The sequence below is a fragment of the Callorhinus ursinus genome, unplaced genomic scaffold (genome assembly GCF_003265705.2).
Source record: "Callorhinus ursinus isolate GAN/ISIS: 27379988/994484 unplaced genomic scaffold, GSC_fseal_2.0 scaffold7, whole genome shotgun sequence".
NCBI lineage: Eukaryota > Metazoa > Chordata > Mammalia > Carnivora > Otariidae > Callorhinus > Callorhinus ursinus.
In genome coordinates, this window is record NW_027397069.1 from 12,589,299 (window position 1) to 12,607,824 (window position 18,526).

Genomic DNA, 18,526 nt, shown 5'->3' on the forward strand with positions numbered 1-18,526 from the left:
AGGAGCTAGAAAAAGAACATACAAAACCCAAACCAGTAGAAGGAAGAAAATAATAAACATGAGAGTAGAAATAAATGAAATAGAAACTAAAGAACAATAGAACAGATCAATGAAATGAGGAACCAGTTCTTTGAAAAGATTAACAAAATTGATAAAACTTGATTATCCAGATTCATAAAAGGGGGGGCTCAAACAAAATTAGAAATGAAAGAGAGTGAGTAACAACTAACACCACAGAAATACAAAGGTTATAAGAGATTATGAAGTTATAGGCTAACATATTGGACAACGTAGACGAAATGGATAATTACTAGAAACATATAACCTCCAAAAACTGAATCAGAAAGAGGTAGAAAATTTCAACAGACCAGTTACCAGCAAAGAAATTGAATCATTAGTCAAAAAACTCCTGGCAAACAAAAGTACCAGACCGGATGGACTAACAGGTGAATTCTACCAAACATTTAAAGAGTTAAATAAATACTCTCAAACTACTCCAAAAAATAGAAGAGGAAGGAAAACTTCCAAATTCATTCTGAGACTAGCATTACCCTGATACCAAAGTCAGATAAAGACACTAACAACAACAACTAAAAACCCTACAGGTCTATATCTCTGATGAACATAAATGAAAAACTTCTCAACAAAATATTAACAAACCAAGTCCAATTATACATTAAAAAAATTATTCACCATGATCAAGTGGGATTTGTTCCAGGGATGCAAAAGTGGTTCAATATTTGCAGATCAATCAATGGGATACAAGAGGAAGAATAAAAAACATAAGATCATTTCAAGAGGTTCAGAAAAAGCATTTGACAAACTACAAAATTCATTCATGATAACCCTCAACAAAGTAAATTTAGGGGGAGCATATCGCAACATAACACAGGCCATATATGAAAAACTCACAGCTAATATCATATTCAATGGTGATAAATGGGTAACTTTTCCTCTCAGATCTTGAACAAGATAAGGATGTCCATTCTCACCACTTCCTTTCAACATAGTACTAGAAGACCTAACCACTGCAATCAGACAATAAGAATAAAAAATAGGCATCCAAATCAGTAAGGAAGAAGTAAAACTTTGAGTTTTTGTACATGACATGATATTATCTAAAGAAAAACCTAAAGACTCCACCAAAAAATACCAGAACTGATAAATGAATTCAGTAAGGTCGCAGGATAAAAAATCAAAATACAGAAATCCATTGCATTTCCATACAATAATAATGACATAACAGAAAGTGAAATTGAGAAAACAATCCCATTTATAATCACACCAAGAATAATAAAATACTTAGTAATAAACTTAACCAAGGGGGGGTGAAAGACTTGTACTCTGAAAACTATAAAACATTGATGAAAGAAATTGAAGATGACACAAACAAATAGAAAGATATCCCATGCTCATAGACTGGGAAAACAAATGTTAAAATGTCCATACTGCCCAAAGCAATCTACAGATTTAATTCAATCCCTATCAAAATACATACAACATTTTCCACAGAACCAAAACAAATAATCTTAAAAATCTTAAAATTTGTTATGGAACCACAAAAGACCATGGTAGCCAAAGCAATCTTGAAAAATAACAAAAATGGAGGTATCATAATCCCATTATAATCCCATTACAAAACTGTAATAATCAGTACGGTACTGGCACAAAAATAGACACATAGATCAATAAAACAGAATAGAGAACCCAGAAATAAATCCATAATTATACAGTCCATTAATCTTCGAAAAAGAAGGCAAGAAAATGCAATGGGAAAAAAGATAGTTTCTTTAACACAGTGCTGGAAAAACTGAACAAGTACTTGAGAAAGAATTAAATTGGATCACTTTCTCACAGCACATATGAAAATAAAATCAAAATGGATTAAATACCTAAATGTGAGACATGAAAACATAAAAATCCTTAGAAGAGAGCATAGGCAGTAATTTCTCTGACAGTGGCCATAGGAACATTTTTCTAGATATGTCTTCTGAGGCAAAAGAAACAAAATAAAAAATAAACTGGGACTACATCAAAATAATAAACTTCTACACAGTAAAGGAAACAACAGATCTAAAAGACAACCTACTGAATTGGAAAAGATATTTGCAAATGACAAAATCTGATATAGGGTCACTATCCAAATCATATAAAGAACTTATAAACTCAACGCCATATAAAACAAATAATCCAATTAAAAAATGGGCAGAAGAAGGGGTGCCTGGGTGACTTAGTCAGTTAAACATCTGCCTTTGGCTCAGGTCATGATCCCAGGGTCCTGGGATTGAGCCCCATGTCAGGCTCTGCTCTGGGGAGAGCCTGCTTCTCCCTCTCCCTCTGCCTGCCACTCCCCCTGCTTGTTCTCTCTCTTTCCCTCTCTGTCAAATAAAAAAAAATGGGAAGACATGAACAGACATTTCTCCAAAGAAGACATAAAAATGGCCAACAGACACATGAAAAAATTTTCAACATCATTAATCATCAGGGAATTAGAAATCAAAAGCACAAGGAGCTATCACCTCACACCCATCAAAATGGCTTAAATCAAAACCACAGGAAACAACAGGTGTTGGCAAGGATGTGGAGAAAGAGGAACCCTCTTGCAGTTTTGGTGGGAATGCAAACTGGTGCAGCCACTGTGGAAGATAGTATGGAGATTCCTCAAAAAATTAAAAATACAATAGCTATATGATCTAGTAACTTCAGGATTGGGTATTTACCCAAAGAAGATAAAGCACTGATTTGAAAAGATATATACACCCCTATGTTTATCACAGCATTATTTACAATAACCAAATTATGGAAGGAGCCCAAGTGGCCATTAAGAGAAGAACAGATAGAGGTGTGGTATATATATAAAATGGAATAATCCTCAGCCATAAAAATGAGAGAAATCTTGCCATTTGCAATAACAAGGACGGATCTGGATGGTATAATGCTAAGTGAAATAAGTCAGTCAGAGAAAGACAAATACCATAAGATTTCAGTCATGTGGAATTTAAGAAACAAAACAAAGAATATGGCGACAAACCTAAAAACAGACTCTTAACTCTAGAGAATAAACTGATGGTTACCAGAGTTGAAGTGGGTGGGGGCATGGGTGAAATAGCTGAATGGATTTAAGAATACATTTATCATGACAAGCCCTGAGTAATGTATAGAATTGTTGAATCAGTATATTGTGTCCCTGAAATTAATATAACTCTGAATATTAACCATACTGGAATTAACATTTTTAAAAAAAATTACCCCCAAAAAAATCACTCTAGCACTTGTACTTAAGTATATCAAAGAAGGTTGCAAACAGAACTGGAGGCTATTGCAGTGGTCCAGGTGAGGAATGATGGTGCCTTGCAGTATGATGGTAGCAGTGGGGGTTTTAAAAAAACAATTAGAAATGTATGTATCTTGAAAATTGAACCTATAAGATTTTCTGTGGGATTAATTCAGGGTGTTAGGAAAAAAAGAGGAATTTATTATTTGAGCAGGAGCATCTGGAAGAATAAAGTTACTATTAATTAGGAAATCAGGACAGGAGCAGATTTGGGGGCAGTAGTAGGAGCTGGGAGGAGTCAAATTTTGACTATTCATTATTAAAATGGAGATGTTATGTAGGCAAAGATATACATAAGTTTGGATTTCAAAAGAGGCTGAAGCTGGAAATACTCAGGGGTTATAAGAAATATAAGACATGCTTATAGACATGGGATTTGATGAAATCTACAGAATGAGTGCTGATGGAAAGGTAAAGATGGTTGACTAAGCACTAGGAAACTATTATTTAGAGGTATCTCTGTGAATAATTAACTTTTCAGAGCAACTGGATGTGAAAATAAAAAACTCCTGAGAAATAAATTAGGCCCGAAGAGTAGATTTTATTTTCTGAGATGGGCAGTATGGGGAATGCCACAAAGCCAAGGGGTGAGTCTGGAGTCCACCCCTTTGAAGCTATAAGGAAGCACCTCTAATTCCCACCAGGGTGTTGTCAAACAAGCCTAAATAGAGAAAGAGGGTTTTATCCCTGCCGGGCTATAATGACGTTCCACTCTCGTGCCAGTGAGGTCCATGGAGGGAGCCTGGACTTCCACAGTCCCCTGCAGTATTGAGCCGTTCCTCCACCTCTCCACTAGGGTCGTGCCATAGAAGGCTTGTGGAGAGTGAGGACTAGTGAGGACACCACCCCTGTGTTACTGGGGACACCCCCACTCTCCTGGAGTCAGTGGAGCCCTCGTAGGTCTAGAACGTCCCCCTTGCGTGTTAATAAGTAGGCAACCCAGACTTTTACCCATGCTTAGCAGTAATGAGGTGGTACTCTGCCCTGAAAGGGTGGTGGTAGTGAAAACAGGGTGGAAATAAGGTCTAGAGTCTCCTAACATACAACACATAAGATAGCTGGGTTTCAGGTGAAAAACACTGATGAAGTCAAGAACCAGGAAGATATCAAACCTAAGAAGAAGAAGAAAGAAGAAAGAAAAGAAGAAGAAGAAGAAGAAGAAGAAGAAGAAGAAGAAGAAGAAGAAGAAGAAGAGAAGAAGAAGACAATCCATAGATGCCAGTACCAAGATAACAAAGATGTTCTAACTATCTTGCAAAGGTTTTAGGGCAGCCATCATAAAAATACTTCAACCAGCAAGAACCTCCTAGAGACAGATGAAAAAAATAGTCTCCACAAAGAAATAGGAAATATACAGAAAGCTAAAAAATATAAGTTGTAGGGGTACCTGGGTGGCTCAGATGGTTAAGCGTCTGCCTTCGGCTCAGGTCATGATCCCAGAGTCCTGGGATCGAGTCCCGCATCTGGCTCCCTGCTCCTTGGGAGTCTGCTTCTCCCTCTGCCTCTCTCTCTCTCTCTCTCTCTGTGTCTCATGAATAAATAAATAAAATAGGTTTTAAAAAAATATAAGATGTAGTAATACAGTGTGCAGAGAAGCGATTTTAAATGGAAAGAATATCATGAACAAAGTTATGGATATGAGACTGCTTAAGGTGGAGAAGTTTTGGGGTAAGGAAGAGTGAGTTAGCAGGGGAATCAAGTCTGAGTTCCGGAGAAGGCTGAAAACAGTGGAACAGCAATGGAAGCTGTTCTTTAAATGAATAACTGATGAGAATTTTAGTGATGATCAATATGTACAAGTCTTGAACTAGAGTCTGAAATCACAAAGGGATTTAAGCTATGCTTCTGCCTTTAAGGAAATTAAAATCTAGTTAATGAAACGTGACACACATACAAATGCATTTTAAAGAGAACAAAGTCTACTTCATTATTTAGGTGCGAACATATAGATAGTAAAGTAGCATTTAACTCAACGCATTTAAACTCAGGTCTACTGAAATATTTTTTGATATATTACATTTGGGGTTTTCATTTAAATTATAGTCTATAAAATAATGTAAACATATTCTGTGCCATCTGGATGCCAGCCTCCTATCTACAAACTGCAAGACTATTTCATTTGTGTGTGTTTATCATTCATTGAATGGTAATCAGGTAACACTGCTTTAATTTTAGTGAACTAATGAGAAAAGAATCCAGGTAGACTTAAGGGGTAAATGATGCATTTGAAACCAGTGAAGGTAAATGACATTGCAGTGCATGAAGGCATGAATGTTTTAGAATATTTCAAATGAAGAAAAATGTTGGGAGGATTACATCATCTCACATTGCAGGTGTTATTTATAGTCCTGCTATAATACTTGCTCCATGAGATGATGCAATCCTCCAACACTCATCTTAGGCTTGGCAATATTCAAAAAGTGGCAATTAGTACAATGCCCACTTAATCGGTGGGGATTTATTTTCATTTATTGTAGTGATTTGAATTATGTTAGTTTCATAATTTTGTTAGGGTTAGGTGATGATTTATTTGATTTTATATTTACATAGGCTCTATAAGAAGAAGGATTTTATGCATAGGCTTATGTTAGTACTTATTTATATTATACTATAATGAAAATTATTTAAGTCAATGTTGGGGAGCTATAGGATACTTTTTGCTTTAAAATGGACCCACACAATCTTGAATTTGGAGAAATACTGATTTAAGTTGTTCAGCAGAGGACTTGCTTAATTCCATCAGAGGTTTAGGGAGCATACAGTAGATGGATTGCAGCTGGGAGAGGGTGGACCAGGCAGGCGTGTTAGATCATCAGTGCAATCAGGACTCTGGTGATGAGAATATGAATTATGAGCGGCAGTGGGAAGACGGTGGAAAGGGAGTCCAACGACTCCCACTGGCTAGTTTGGAGAATTGGTAAATAACAGAAAAAAAGGAGTGCCTGGGCAAATTTGATTATGGAGGAATTTTTTTTTTTTTTTTTTTTTAGTAAAAGATAAATCAAGCAAGGGAAACAATATTGTAGATAGAAAATGGTTCAAAAATGGAATTACTGAGTTTAATAGAACAAAAAAATTGCAAAAGAGCACAGTATAGAGGGCAAAAATGACATGAATAAAATCCAAACAATATATAACAGCCACCAGAGAAAAGTGAATTAATGATCCTTGAAAAATTAGTCTCATAAAGTGTGGAGTAAAGTAGATGAAAATTATAAATTTTCTTAAAGTAAAGCCATTCATCATCATGGGCTCCTAGGTAGGTTTTAATATCTACAGGGTATCAATAATCATGAAAACATGCAAAACCTACAATTAATTTTTTAATTTGTATTGTAGATGAACAGTTACATCTTTTCTTGTAACTTTACATATGAGAAAATCACAATTATGTTAGATAACAGAAGAGAAACAGCATTTCATTATTTATATTTGTTTAATGTATTTTATTAACATTCATTCATCTAGACTAGGTTTTTACATGTTTTCTAGGGAGATGAATGACCTGGGTTTAAAAATTGTGGACCCAAAATTGTGGCTGTTTCTATACATATACCTAAGAACATATCTAGTCAGAGGCACAATTTTGAGCAAAAAGACACACTCTGAAGACTAAATAATAAATGATTGCATACAATTTTAAGAAACAGACAAATCTATGGTTCTATAAGTGAGAATGGTGTTTACCTCTGGGTGGGTGCTGACTGGTTGGAGTGCGGAAATGTTCTCTCTTGTGACCTGGAGGTGGTAACAATTCATTGAGATTTACACCTAAGATTAGTGTACTTTATGTATTCCACCATATGTATATTTTACTTCATTAGAAAATAAAAAAGAAAGAATAGAGAGTAAATCTGTGAGTCAGGGTCACAAATAGAGACTGGAAGAATTCAGTCCTTCCCTTTATGTGGAAAAATACTGGTGATTAAAATGTAGCTTCCAGTTATCATTACATCTGCAATCTCCAATGCGACTTCCAAAAGACACTGAAAAGAACCAATTTTCTATCCAAACAGAAGGGAAGATTTTTCTTGTTTTACACTGTGAACGGAAAACCAATGTGTCACCACCCCCAACATTTCCCACATAGCCAATTCTCATGCCAAGCACCTGGACTCAGTTCTTGATCAGAGAATCAAGTGCTCAATACTCACAATAGATATGCTCATTCTGGAGTGGGGGTAGTGAATTGCATTATACACACACTTTTGGGGAGAGCACTGGGCTCTTCTTCCAGATAGAAGAGAACATAGCAACTAGAGGCATTGCTGTGGTTCTGAGTCAAGGGGATTATAGAAAATGGAGCCCAAGTGATGTTTAAAACTGAATAATCATAGCCTCATCAATGCCCTAATGAATGTATAGAGAAATTAAACTAGTCAATTGAATTAATTGCAGGAGGCAACCTTCCAGCAAAAGCAAATGAATTGATACAACTAATTTGTGCACGCTCAATGTTTTTACTTAAGATGGAAACTTCGATTAAAAAAGATATCTGTGTCCAGTATTCCCACCTGAATGGATAAAAGAGAATCTGAATAATATGTCTTATTCACAATCTGATAACAGGTAATTGCTTGGGATATTAAGTTCCTGCTTATATCTTATTTAGAAGAACAGAGGACTTTGATATATTTTATTTCAGCTAATCTCTGAAACACTGTTGACTTTTAACAGTCTTTTTCCCAACAGACAATAAAGAGCTCATAAAGAATACTGCTGATGGATTCTACAGGATATTTCAAGTCTATCTAGAAGATCATTATTACTATTTGGCTTCACTCTGGAAGAAATCAGTTGAGGAATATAAGGATTCATTTTGGACTTTATAGCTCATCTAGTCATTTATTGTTTGGTTTTCATGAAAGATCTACATACAGTGCTGTGGGAGGATGGAGTGACAGGATTTGTAATTTGGGTCTTAATTTTACCTAAAGAGGAGAAAAAAAGCAAAGGTAACCAAGGAAATCCAACATTGATGCAGGTAAACTTATAAAAGGGTAGAGATGGAAAGGACTTTAGAGGTCCTATATATTAAGGGTGGCAAACTCTGGCTTGCAGGACAAGTCCAGCCTGCCATCTCATTTGTAAGGCCCATGAACTAAGGAATGACTATTACAGATGAATATATGCAATCAATTTGATGAGAGGGAACATTAACTTTGAACTCCAATTCATCAAAATAGTATCCTTTCTAAAGAAGATTACATTCTTTACATCACCAGACATAAATAACAACAAATGTTCTTATTATGATTATCTTAAATTATGTCAAGAAAAATGTTTTCTCTCTTTTTATATAAATGTCTACATAATATCCTTGATTTTGCTTTTTTGTTCCATACAGCCTAAAATACGGTAGTTGCCCCTGCTCCATGATCAACTGAGGTCCAGGTCAATGACCTAATGCTGTATCACAATGTCCAGGTCTTTCATTCACTTCATCTCATCACATAGGCATTTTATCATCTCACATCATCACAAGAAAAAGGGTGAGTACAATACAATAAGGTTTTTCAAGAGAGTCAGACCACATTCACATAACTTATTACACTCTACTGTTATAATTGTTCTATTAGTAGTTATTGTTATTAATTTTTACTGTGCCTAGTTTGTAAAGTAAACTTTGTCATAGTCATGTACCTATAGGAAAAACACATTTTATATAGAGGGTTTGGTACCATCCACGGATCTCCAGGCATCCACTGGTGGGTCTTGGAACATCCCCCATGGTTAAGGGGGAGGGGATATTGTATTACTCTCTGGCCCTATAGAGAAAATATTTGCTGATCCCTGAAGTAGAGTAGTGGTTCTAAAACTTTATCATGAATCAGAATCACCTAGAGGACTTGTTAATTCACAAATATCTTGGTCACATTCCCAGAGTGATCCAGTATGTCTGGTATGGAGCCTGAGAATTTGCATATTTAAGTTTCCAAGAGATATTAATGCTGCTGGCTCTTGGGTCACACACTGAGAGCCACAGGTCTAGATCAATCTCTACATTACAGGAAACTGAAGCCCAAGAAATTATGTTACCATGCCCAGGTCACAGCTATGAAGTGGTAGAACCATAGTTGAAATACAGCTTTTGGCTTCAGTCTTAAAAGTCTTTTCAGCAGAACAAATATTTTACTGACCTAATGAATTATATGCAGACTTGTAATGAATTAAGAGAGCAAATTCAAACTGAAATCCATTTGTCTGTAGAACAATGTCTCAAGGGTGTAAACCCTATCATTTTGTAGACCTAATGACTTTTGAAAGCTGTTTTCCAGGCTACGTTACACAATCATTAGATCTGTTCTTAAATTCATCAGCCTGTATGCAATATGTGTATGGCCCAGAATCAGTACGAAGACCATGGGGAAAATACCTATGCAGTGAGTCCTACATGGCAGCTTATTAATCTAATGAGATGGTTCCACACTGATATCAATGATATCATCAGCTTGCATACTGCTTCTCTTTCTCATAGTGTTCTTTCTCATCTTCCAGATAAACCCTCTGAAGAAATCTAAAAATTAAAAAAAAAACTTTGAAAAATCTAAGTAGGGAGCTTGTTAATTTTGCCAGGATCACAGAGCTATTTTTAAAATAAATTCCACCCAAAGTGTGTGGCCTTGGTCTTGATATGTTAAATTCAAATTTCCTCTTGCTTTTGCTTGGAGATGGAAGAGTGAATTACTTCATGCATTATCATAGTATAAATTTAAGCCTCAAATCCTTTCCACAGAAAATTAAACAATTTATTCCTATTGTAATTTCTGGCTTATTAGTCCTTACATGTAAAGGGGAAATCCTTACCTAATATTATTGAAAAGAGAAAATGAATGGGATTCATATAGTGAGTGTAATGACCCTGAACATAAATATAAACACAGGTGATGTCAGCCCATCTCATGACCAAATGGTTCTAACAGTCAAAGAATGCCCATTCTATCTTTAAAGCAATTGCCATTCATAATGTTCTGCCCACGATAATAATTCTGTATTTTTCCCACAAATTTACTATGTGTCTGACAATGTCCTGAGCAGTTTAATTTTTTAATCTTTCCAAGAACTTCATGAAATAAGTATAATTACTATTTCCATTGTCTCCATAAGAAATGAAAAGTAAAAAAAAGAAATTGGGCTAGGATTACCCTAGAGTGGTGGTTCTCAATGGGTAGGGGTAAGCATTTTGCCCCCCAGGAGATGTCTGTCAAGGTCTAGAGATAGTTTTGGTTGTCACAACTGTGGAAGTGGGAGTACAAGGGGCATCTTGTGGGTAGAGGCCAGGGATACTGATAAACATCCTACAATACACAAGACAGACCCCTCACAACAATTACTTGTCCCAAAATACCAGTGCTTAGATTGAGAAGTTCTGTTCTACTGGCTTTGCTTTTCTACAATATACAATTAGAAGGACCAAGACTCTTCTCATGCCTTAAAGTTATTTTATGTACAAATTCAGCAGCTGCTAATTACCTTCCCAGTGTCTCTTTTTAGCGTAGAATTTGTCCTGTGTTTGTTAGATTGGCACACTCCAAGTCATCTTCTCCATAAATTAAAACTCACTTTTAATTCCAGATTCTGTAACTGGAGAAACTAAGAACAAAATAGTAACACTTTATGATTTTGGAAGGTAAGCTTCTAACTTTCCTGTTTTGTTTTATTAAAAAAACAATGAGGTTGTGGATGACCAAAGATTTTCCCCAAAACAGTTCTTATATGGGTTCCTTTTCAAATATCTCCACACACTGACAAATCTGTGAGACAGTTTGCTTTCTCTAGACTAGTCTCTGGAAAGTGTTAGCTCACAGTAGGGGGAAAATGTTCATATCTTAGTGTGTACTTCTAATGAAGGATGAATTGCATTATGGTTTAACAAAAGGGGTATATCACTTTTTCATAAACAGTACATTTTGTGCCTCATTATACGTTAGAGGAACTGTTTCCTATACCACAAGCATGTCTATTTTAAGCAACTCCTGAAAAGAAAAATCCTAGAATATAAGTGATAACTGTTTTCCTCATTCTTTTTTGTTTCTATAGAAATGCTTTTAGTGTGGGAGTGTTGTGGACATAGCATTGTTGAAGGTCAGAAACATACATATTATCCTTGACTGTAAACAAGAGAGATGGTGGGTTAGCTAATGGCTCAGATCTCAGAGGGAAGGTGCGGTAACATGACACTCCATATGGACCCACAGCCTTTCCACTGTTTCAAAGTCTGTATTTAATTCCGAATGAGCTGAATTCAAGAATTAGTTCTCTTTGGGTCTGAAGGTCAAATTCTGAGCCTGAGTGATTATCATAAGTATAGAAAACTATTTAGATACCAGGAGTGGAACATTGATTTACTAGTTGAGGGCTCTAAGAAAGTAGACAACAGAGAACCAAGAAAGAGAATTTCCTTTCATGGATGCTAGCTAGAAGCTGATAGTTGTATAACTGTATATGGTTTTTTTTTTTTCTTATTTCTTTTCTAGAGACTTAATATCCTTTCATTTTCTGCTTTCTCTGCCCTGCTTTTCATTTCATTTTTTTCCCTCTTCTGGCATTCCCCACTCCCATAACACCGTTCCAAGGAGATTTAACCCAAGAAAGGAAAACAGAGAATGATATAATTCACTGATAATCAGCTTTACATAAACTATTAAGAGGATAAGATAAAAGAAAATTCATTTGTCTATAGAGTATCATCACAGGTTGGGGAACTAGTCAGTTTTCACATGGTCTACAAAATGATTGAGAGAAAACATTTTTTCCTACAGTCTTAGGAATTAACATTAATATGTCTCTTCCTTTTATTACTTTTCACACTGTGTAGAAAAATACTTAATACTTGTGGCAATTATAAAGCTACATAGCTCAGTGAAATACACTCCTGCAGGGAGAGAAATAATCTGGCTCAGATACTCCTACTGTAAAACTCCCATTGATTTTAATGCACAGAGAATCTGGCCCTCAGATTTTTTTCTCCAACAATCTTTCCTTCATTATATAGCCAGAAAGGTGAGTTGAATTTCATGAATATGTTTCTTTCTTTATTGAATTGTACAAACCAGTGGTTCTTTGAATGGTAGATGTCATTCAGCATAATTACCTATTGCTATACTCTCTACTTGCACATCCTGCATTTCACTGAAGTAAAATTATAGCAAATGTTACCACATGCAGAAGAATGAAACTCGAGCATTTGCTAACACCATACACAAAGATAAACTCAAAATGGATGAAAGACCTCCATGTGAGACAGGAATCCATCAAAATCCTTGAGGAGAACATAGGCAGTAACCTCTTTGACATTGGCCACAGCAAATTCTTTCAAGATACATCTCCAAAAGCTAGTGAAACAAAAGCAAAAATGAATTTTTGGGACTTCATCAAGAGAGAAAGCTTCTGCACAACAAAGGAAACAGTCAACAAAACAAAGAGGCAACCCACAGAATGGGAGAAGATATTTGCAAATGACACTACAGATAAAGGGCTGATACCCAAGATCTATAAAGAATTTCTCAAACTCAACACCCAAAAAACAAATAATCAAGTAAAACAATGGGCAGAAGACATGAAAAGACACTTCTCTGAAGAAGACAAAATGGCTGACAGACACATGAAAAAATGTTCATCATCATTAGCCATCAGGGAAATTCAAATCAAAACCACACTGAGATACCACCTTACACCAGTTAGAATGGCAAAAATTGACAGGGAAAGAAACAACAAATGTTGGAGAGGTTGTGGAGAAAGGGGAACCCTCTTACACTGTTGGTGGGAATGCAAGTTGGTACAGCCACTTTGGAAAACAGTGTGGAGGTGCCTCAAAGAGTTAAAAATAGAGCTACCCTAGGACCCAGAAATTGTACTCCTGGGTATTTACCCCAAAGACACAGATGTAGTGAAAAGAAGGGCCATATGCACCCCCAATGTTCATAGCAGCAATGTCCTCAATAGCCAAACTGTGGAAAGAGCCGAGATGCCCTTCAACAGACGAATGGATAAAGAAGATGTGGTCCATATATACAATGGAATAATACTCAGCCATCAGAAAGGATGAATACCCAACTTTTGCACCAACATGGATGGGACTGGAGGAGATGATGCTAAGTGAAATAAGTCAAGCAGAGAAAGTCAATTATCATATGGTTTCACTTATTTGTGGAACATAAGGAAGAGCATGGAGGACATTAGGAGAAGGAAGGGGAAATATGAAGGGGGGGAAACAGAGGGGGAGACGAACCATGAGAGACTATGGACTCTGAGAAACAAACAGAGTTTTAGAGGGGAGGGGGTGGGGGGAAGGGTTAGCCCAGTGACAGGTATTAAGGAGGGCACGTACTGCATGGAGCACTGGGTGTTATACGAAAACAATGGATAGTGGATCACCACATCAAAAACTAATGATGTATGGTGACAAACATAACAAAATAAAATAAAATTTAAAAAAATAAAATAAAAGAAGTCTTCACTTAATTCCATCAAAATCAAACAGGATACTGTCAGTAAAACCATTGATTTTATGTATACTGTGAAACATGAAATAGCATGCATTACTTTCTCAAAAAAATGAAAGTGTCTTACATACAGTATCATTTAAGTAGTTACTAATATGACATGATTTATAGTGCTTCCACCTACATTAACAGTATCTAGCAATGATGTAAGACATTATATTATATACAATATATTTGAAGAATGGCTCAATAGTTCATTACTTACTATCTAAAATATGCCCTTTAGAGCACTAAGAAAACTCCCTTTTGTTTAGATTTTACTATTTTGGTGTAAAGAGGTTGTGTTGTTGTTTGCAGTTTCACGGTTATACTTAATAATCCAATGGACACACTGAAATCTCTTAGTATATAAAAGCAGTTTCAGAGTATATCAGTGTATCCTGCTTGGGCGGGGATCTGGTTCAGTGTATGTGAAAGAGTGCCTACAATTAATAGTGTAAGTGGTCTGAAAAGCTGTGTTGTTTTTTTTTTTTCTTTAAATTCTGAAGGGTGAATAAAGAACTGGAGTTTTATAGTTAAGCCAGAAACTGATACTCTTCTGACAAAGTAATATTCAGAATTTCATTAGAACCAGAGAGATAAAATCAAGGGTCCTGTAACTTTCACTCATTCATCCATTCACTAAATCATCCAACAAACATTTAAATACCTACTCCAAAGAGTAGGAAAAACATGTACTAGGTGCTTAAAATAGTATCTCATTTGTAAATGTAATGGTCTGGGGAAAGGGTATTTCTGTCCAAAAAATAAAGACAGAAATGCCCTCTTTAAATTAGAAGGTGTTCCAGAATCAACACTTTATGATTTAAATAACATAAAAATATTTGACTATCTTTTAATGTTCTTAGGGTTCTGAAAAATTACTTACAATAAGAAGACCCATCTTTTCAGCTTTTCAGTTCAGAATAATCCTTGTCTTATATTGTTATTATTTTAATAACAATGGGGTATATCAAACTAGCTTAAGTACTAAGTTCACAGTCCATGATTTGAACTCAAGGAGAAACTGGCAAAATGTCATTTTCTATTTACTACTTTTAGAACTGTTTTTTGTCGTCATATGAGGTAGTTCAGTAAGCATATCATATTAAATCTCTTCAAGAAAAAGAACTCTTTATTACATATTCATATAATTCATAGACTAGGTAGGCCTTCATTTTCCCAGTTATTCAAATAAAATTGAAGTTGCTAAATACATATACATATATATTAATTTCAGAAACTAATTTGCAGTCAAAATGACTCTGCATGTTGTGTATCATATCACTAGCTTATTTTATGGTTGAGCTACAAGCTTTTAAAAAAAGGATTTATAACAGAAATGCTTACAACCTCTTAACTATTGCAGTGTGAGCAGCAATATAATAATATATTGTAGCAGTAAACACCCAATCAATAGCAGCTCATTAAAGTCAGAAGCATCAATTTAATCAGGAGAATCTACATGTTTTCAATGATCAGTGGAAGGTCTTGTCCATCAGTGTCTAGTTCAGTTCTTAAGTTGCACCTGACAAGTTACAATGGGTTTCATTAAAAGACTTGTGTGGAAGCTAATGTGAAGGCCATTTGTCATTTTAATATATGATCAATACAATCCATAACCAGCGTTCAGACTCATTTACTAAAGGAGAAAGGAGGAGGTCAATGTACACCCCAGTGACCTGCATATTATTTCCCACAGCTCTCTTTAAAACAAAAGCGACTTCTCTGTCTCTTTCAGCACAAAATTAAATAACCACTCATAGATTGAAGGAAACTATGATGCATTTTTAAATTTCTACTTTTTTTCTTATTAATTTTTCTTTTCTCTGGCTCAAAGGTATAATCCAAGAGAATACCACTGGGCTTAGGTGAAAACAATGCTTTAAGTTCTTTAACACTTAAAAATGTTGGCTCATCTACAAAAGCCTCTTACACATAGAGCACAAATAACTGTTAGACCAGCTTACCAAAATACTAAAAATGGATGTGTCCATGATGAATATTCATATATGTGCTAATGACTCAAGGAGCCAAATCCTATTATTTGTGAGATTTTAAGATATCATATTAATGAAGTTTGAGAGAAGTATTTTTGTTTAAATGGAATGTTATCTTCATCAAGATAATCAGTGTTGTCCTTAAAATCTACTGTAAGAATAATTATTGAGTAATTAAGCAATAGTGTAGTAAACTTGGAATAAGTTCAAAACGTGATGTGAATCTTTCATAGACAAGTTGGGTATTAAAACTATCCCACACAAACAGAAGGCAGGTAGAAAAACCTGTGAATTTCTCTGCCTTCAGAGGTACCTGCAAATGTACTGCTGGGAAGATGCATCATGTCCTTGGTGGGAAAGCTACTTAGAATAAAATCCAACTAAAAATTAAACAAATGTAGGTGGCTATAAAAAATATTGTTCTCTAAGATTATAAAAACTTACTTGAAATTATAGTGAGCAAAACATTTATTTTGAAGTTAGTTGGTTTTGCAGAAAGACCAGAGTTAGTATTAAATATTTAAAATTTCAAATGAAAATTGATACATCCCTATTAAGTACCTCTTACACAGCTATTATATTTATTATGGTTCAATTTTCAGTATTCTAAAGTTAGGTCTATGTGCTGAGTCAACACTCCATTTTGAAGAAACAATTAGATGACAGATTGGGACCAATATTTGTGTTGTTGGACTAGTGGTAGATAAAATAAGCATCCTAGAACTGAGAACTCAAAAAAAAAACCTGATTAAATATAACCAATAGATTAAATAAGATGTATTTTTTTCTAAAGCCTCAATTGTGTTCCTCAGAAATGCTGAATGCTTTTAGAATTCTTTAATACGTATATGATGAGCTTAAATTTATAAAAAGATGTCAATTAAAAAGAATCATATTTTTATATAATTCAAAGAATGGCTTAGAGTGTAAAGCTGCTTAAAGGTAAGCTCTATGTTTAACTTGACATTTTCAGAATCCATGTATATAAGTAACTAGCATGCCTTTGAAAAATTTAACTATTAGGTTTTACTTGTTGATCAGCCTACGGAGTTTTAAGAATGCCTGCCGCCAGTCAGGAATATCAAGAGTTAAGAACTGTATATTCATGATCAATGAAGCGAATAATAGTGCTAAACAAGACTAGCCAAGGACTTATAAATAAATGCTATTTTACCTTCATGACCAGAGGATTCAGCTTGTTCAGAAAGGCAATGCCATCTGGAGTGGCAAGCTGGCTGGAGGGAAGTTTTCAAGACCATGCCAAATCTCTATAAACCATGTGAGTCCAAATTATGAGGAAAAGAAACACACAGTTATTTCAGACCAAAGCTTTAGCAAGAGACCTTCTGCATCACTGATCCCAGAGGATTGGAATTCAAAATAATCATTCTAATATGACTTAACATTTTCAAAGGTGCCAGGTACGGTGTAGAAATGTATCCAGTGTGTGGAAGTGTCAAAGATGCTAAAATATGAAGTTTGTGGTTCTTGCTACTGGCATCTCAAAGCATAAATCACCACTCAGAAGACTTCAGTAAAAAGACCAGCATTGTGTCTATGTTGGATTAATAGAGTCCTGTTTTGTTTTGGGCACTTTTCCCATATATAGGATCATTCTAATATAAGATGCTGATCAATATCATGGACCAAAATTTCAAACAGAATGCCAAATGGTGAGAGAAATAAATTTGCTATTTTCATAAGTAAAGCATCCTAAATATACCTGTATTAATAATATTTTCAGTATTTTACAGTTATGACTTATTTTATTATGAATCATAGGATACAACAAGGAATGACAAGGGCAAGATTCCTCAGCTAAATTTCAGTACAATAGAGAGAAGCGGTAAACACAGTTACAAAACATGAACACACGCATACATTCTGTGGGACAGATATCTGTGTGTGTGTGTGTGTGTGTGTGTGTGTGTGTGTGTGTGTGTGTGTGTGTGAGTATATGTCACTTTTCTTTTCCCCCAGCCCAGAGATTTGCTACAGACTGAATTAGGCTTATTCTCTAGACCCGCACTCCCTTCACCCTCTGCGACCCTCTGCTATGGCTTTATTGACATTCTTTTTCAGTCTGGTATTATGTCATTCCTTTAACTAGTTACCTCAATACCTTTAGGTCTTTAATTTTCTGAACATTATTCCCATGAATCCCAATCTTGCTTGCGATCCCATATCCTTGGGCAGCTTCTTAGGCACCTCTGGATATTCCTTAAACATTTGTATTCCTAGGGTTCTATCCTACATTCTGTGTCTTTTCTTTTTCCCTACTCTCTTCATAAAGTCAATCTTTTCTCCTCTTAACAACTTATATACTACTTATAAATCAGTGATTCCAAAATCTTTAGCCTTGATCTCTTACCTGTATTCCAAAGCCATTTAATACCGGTCTACGAAGCACCTTATCTTGGATGACTATAGAAACCTTAGGCTCCTCTTATCCAGAAGCAACCTCATGACTTGTTCTGACAGGTACACGTCTGCTATCGCTTTCCCTACCTCATGGGTGTCACTTTATTCATCTCGTTTTTCAAACAAGATAACTAAGCATTATTGCACTTTTTCCCCTCATTCTTACACCTAAACAATTACCAAATTTGGTGAGATGACTTTTAAAATTTCTGTCTATTTTGCTCTATTCCCACTGCTGCTAATCTAGAGGAGATGATCTGAATCTCTTCTCTGGACTTTGGGTTGTT

General features: G+C 35.4%; 1 protein-coding gene across 1 annotated transcript in view; it reads right to left on the reverse strand.

The window, feature by feature from the left end:
- GPC5 (glypican 5) overlaps positions 1 to 18,526 on the reverse strand; it is a 1,333,521-nt gene that overhangs the window by 110,048 nt on the left and 1,204,947 nt on the right. The window lies entirely within an intron of this gene.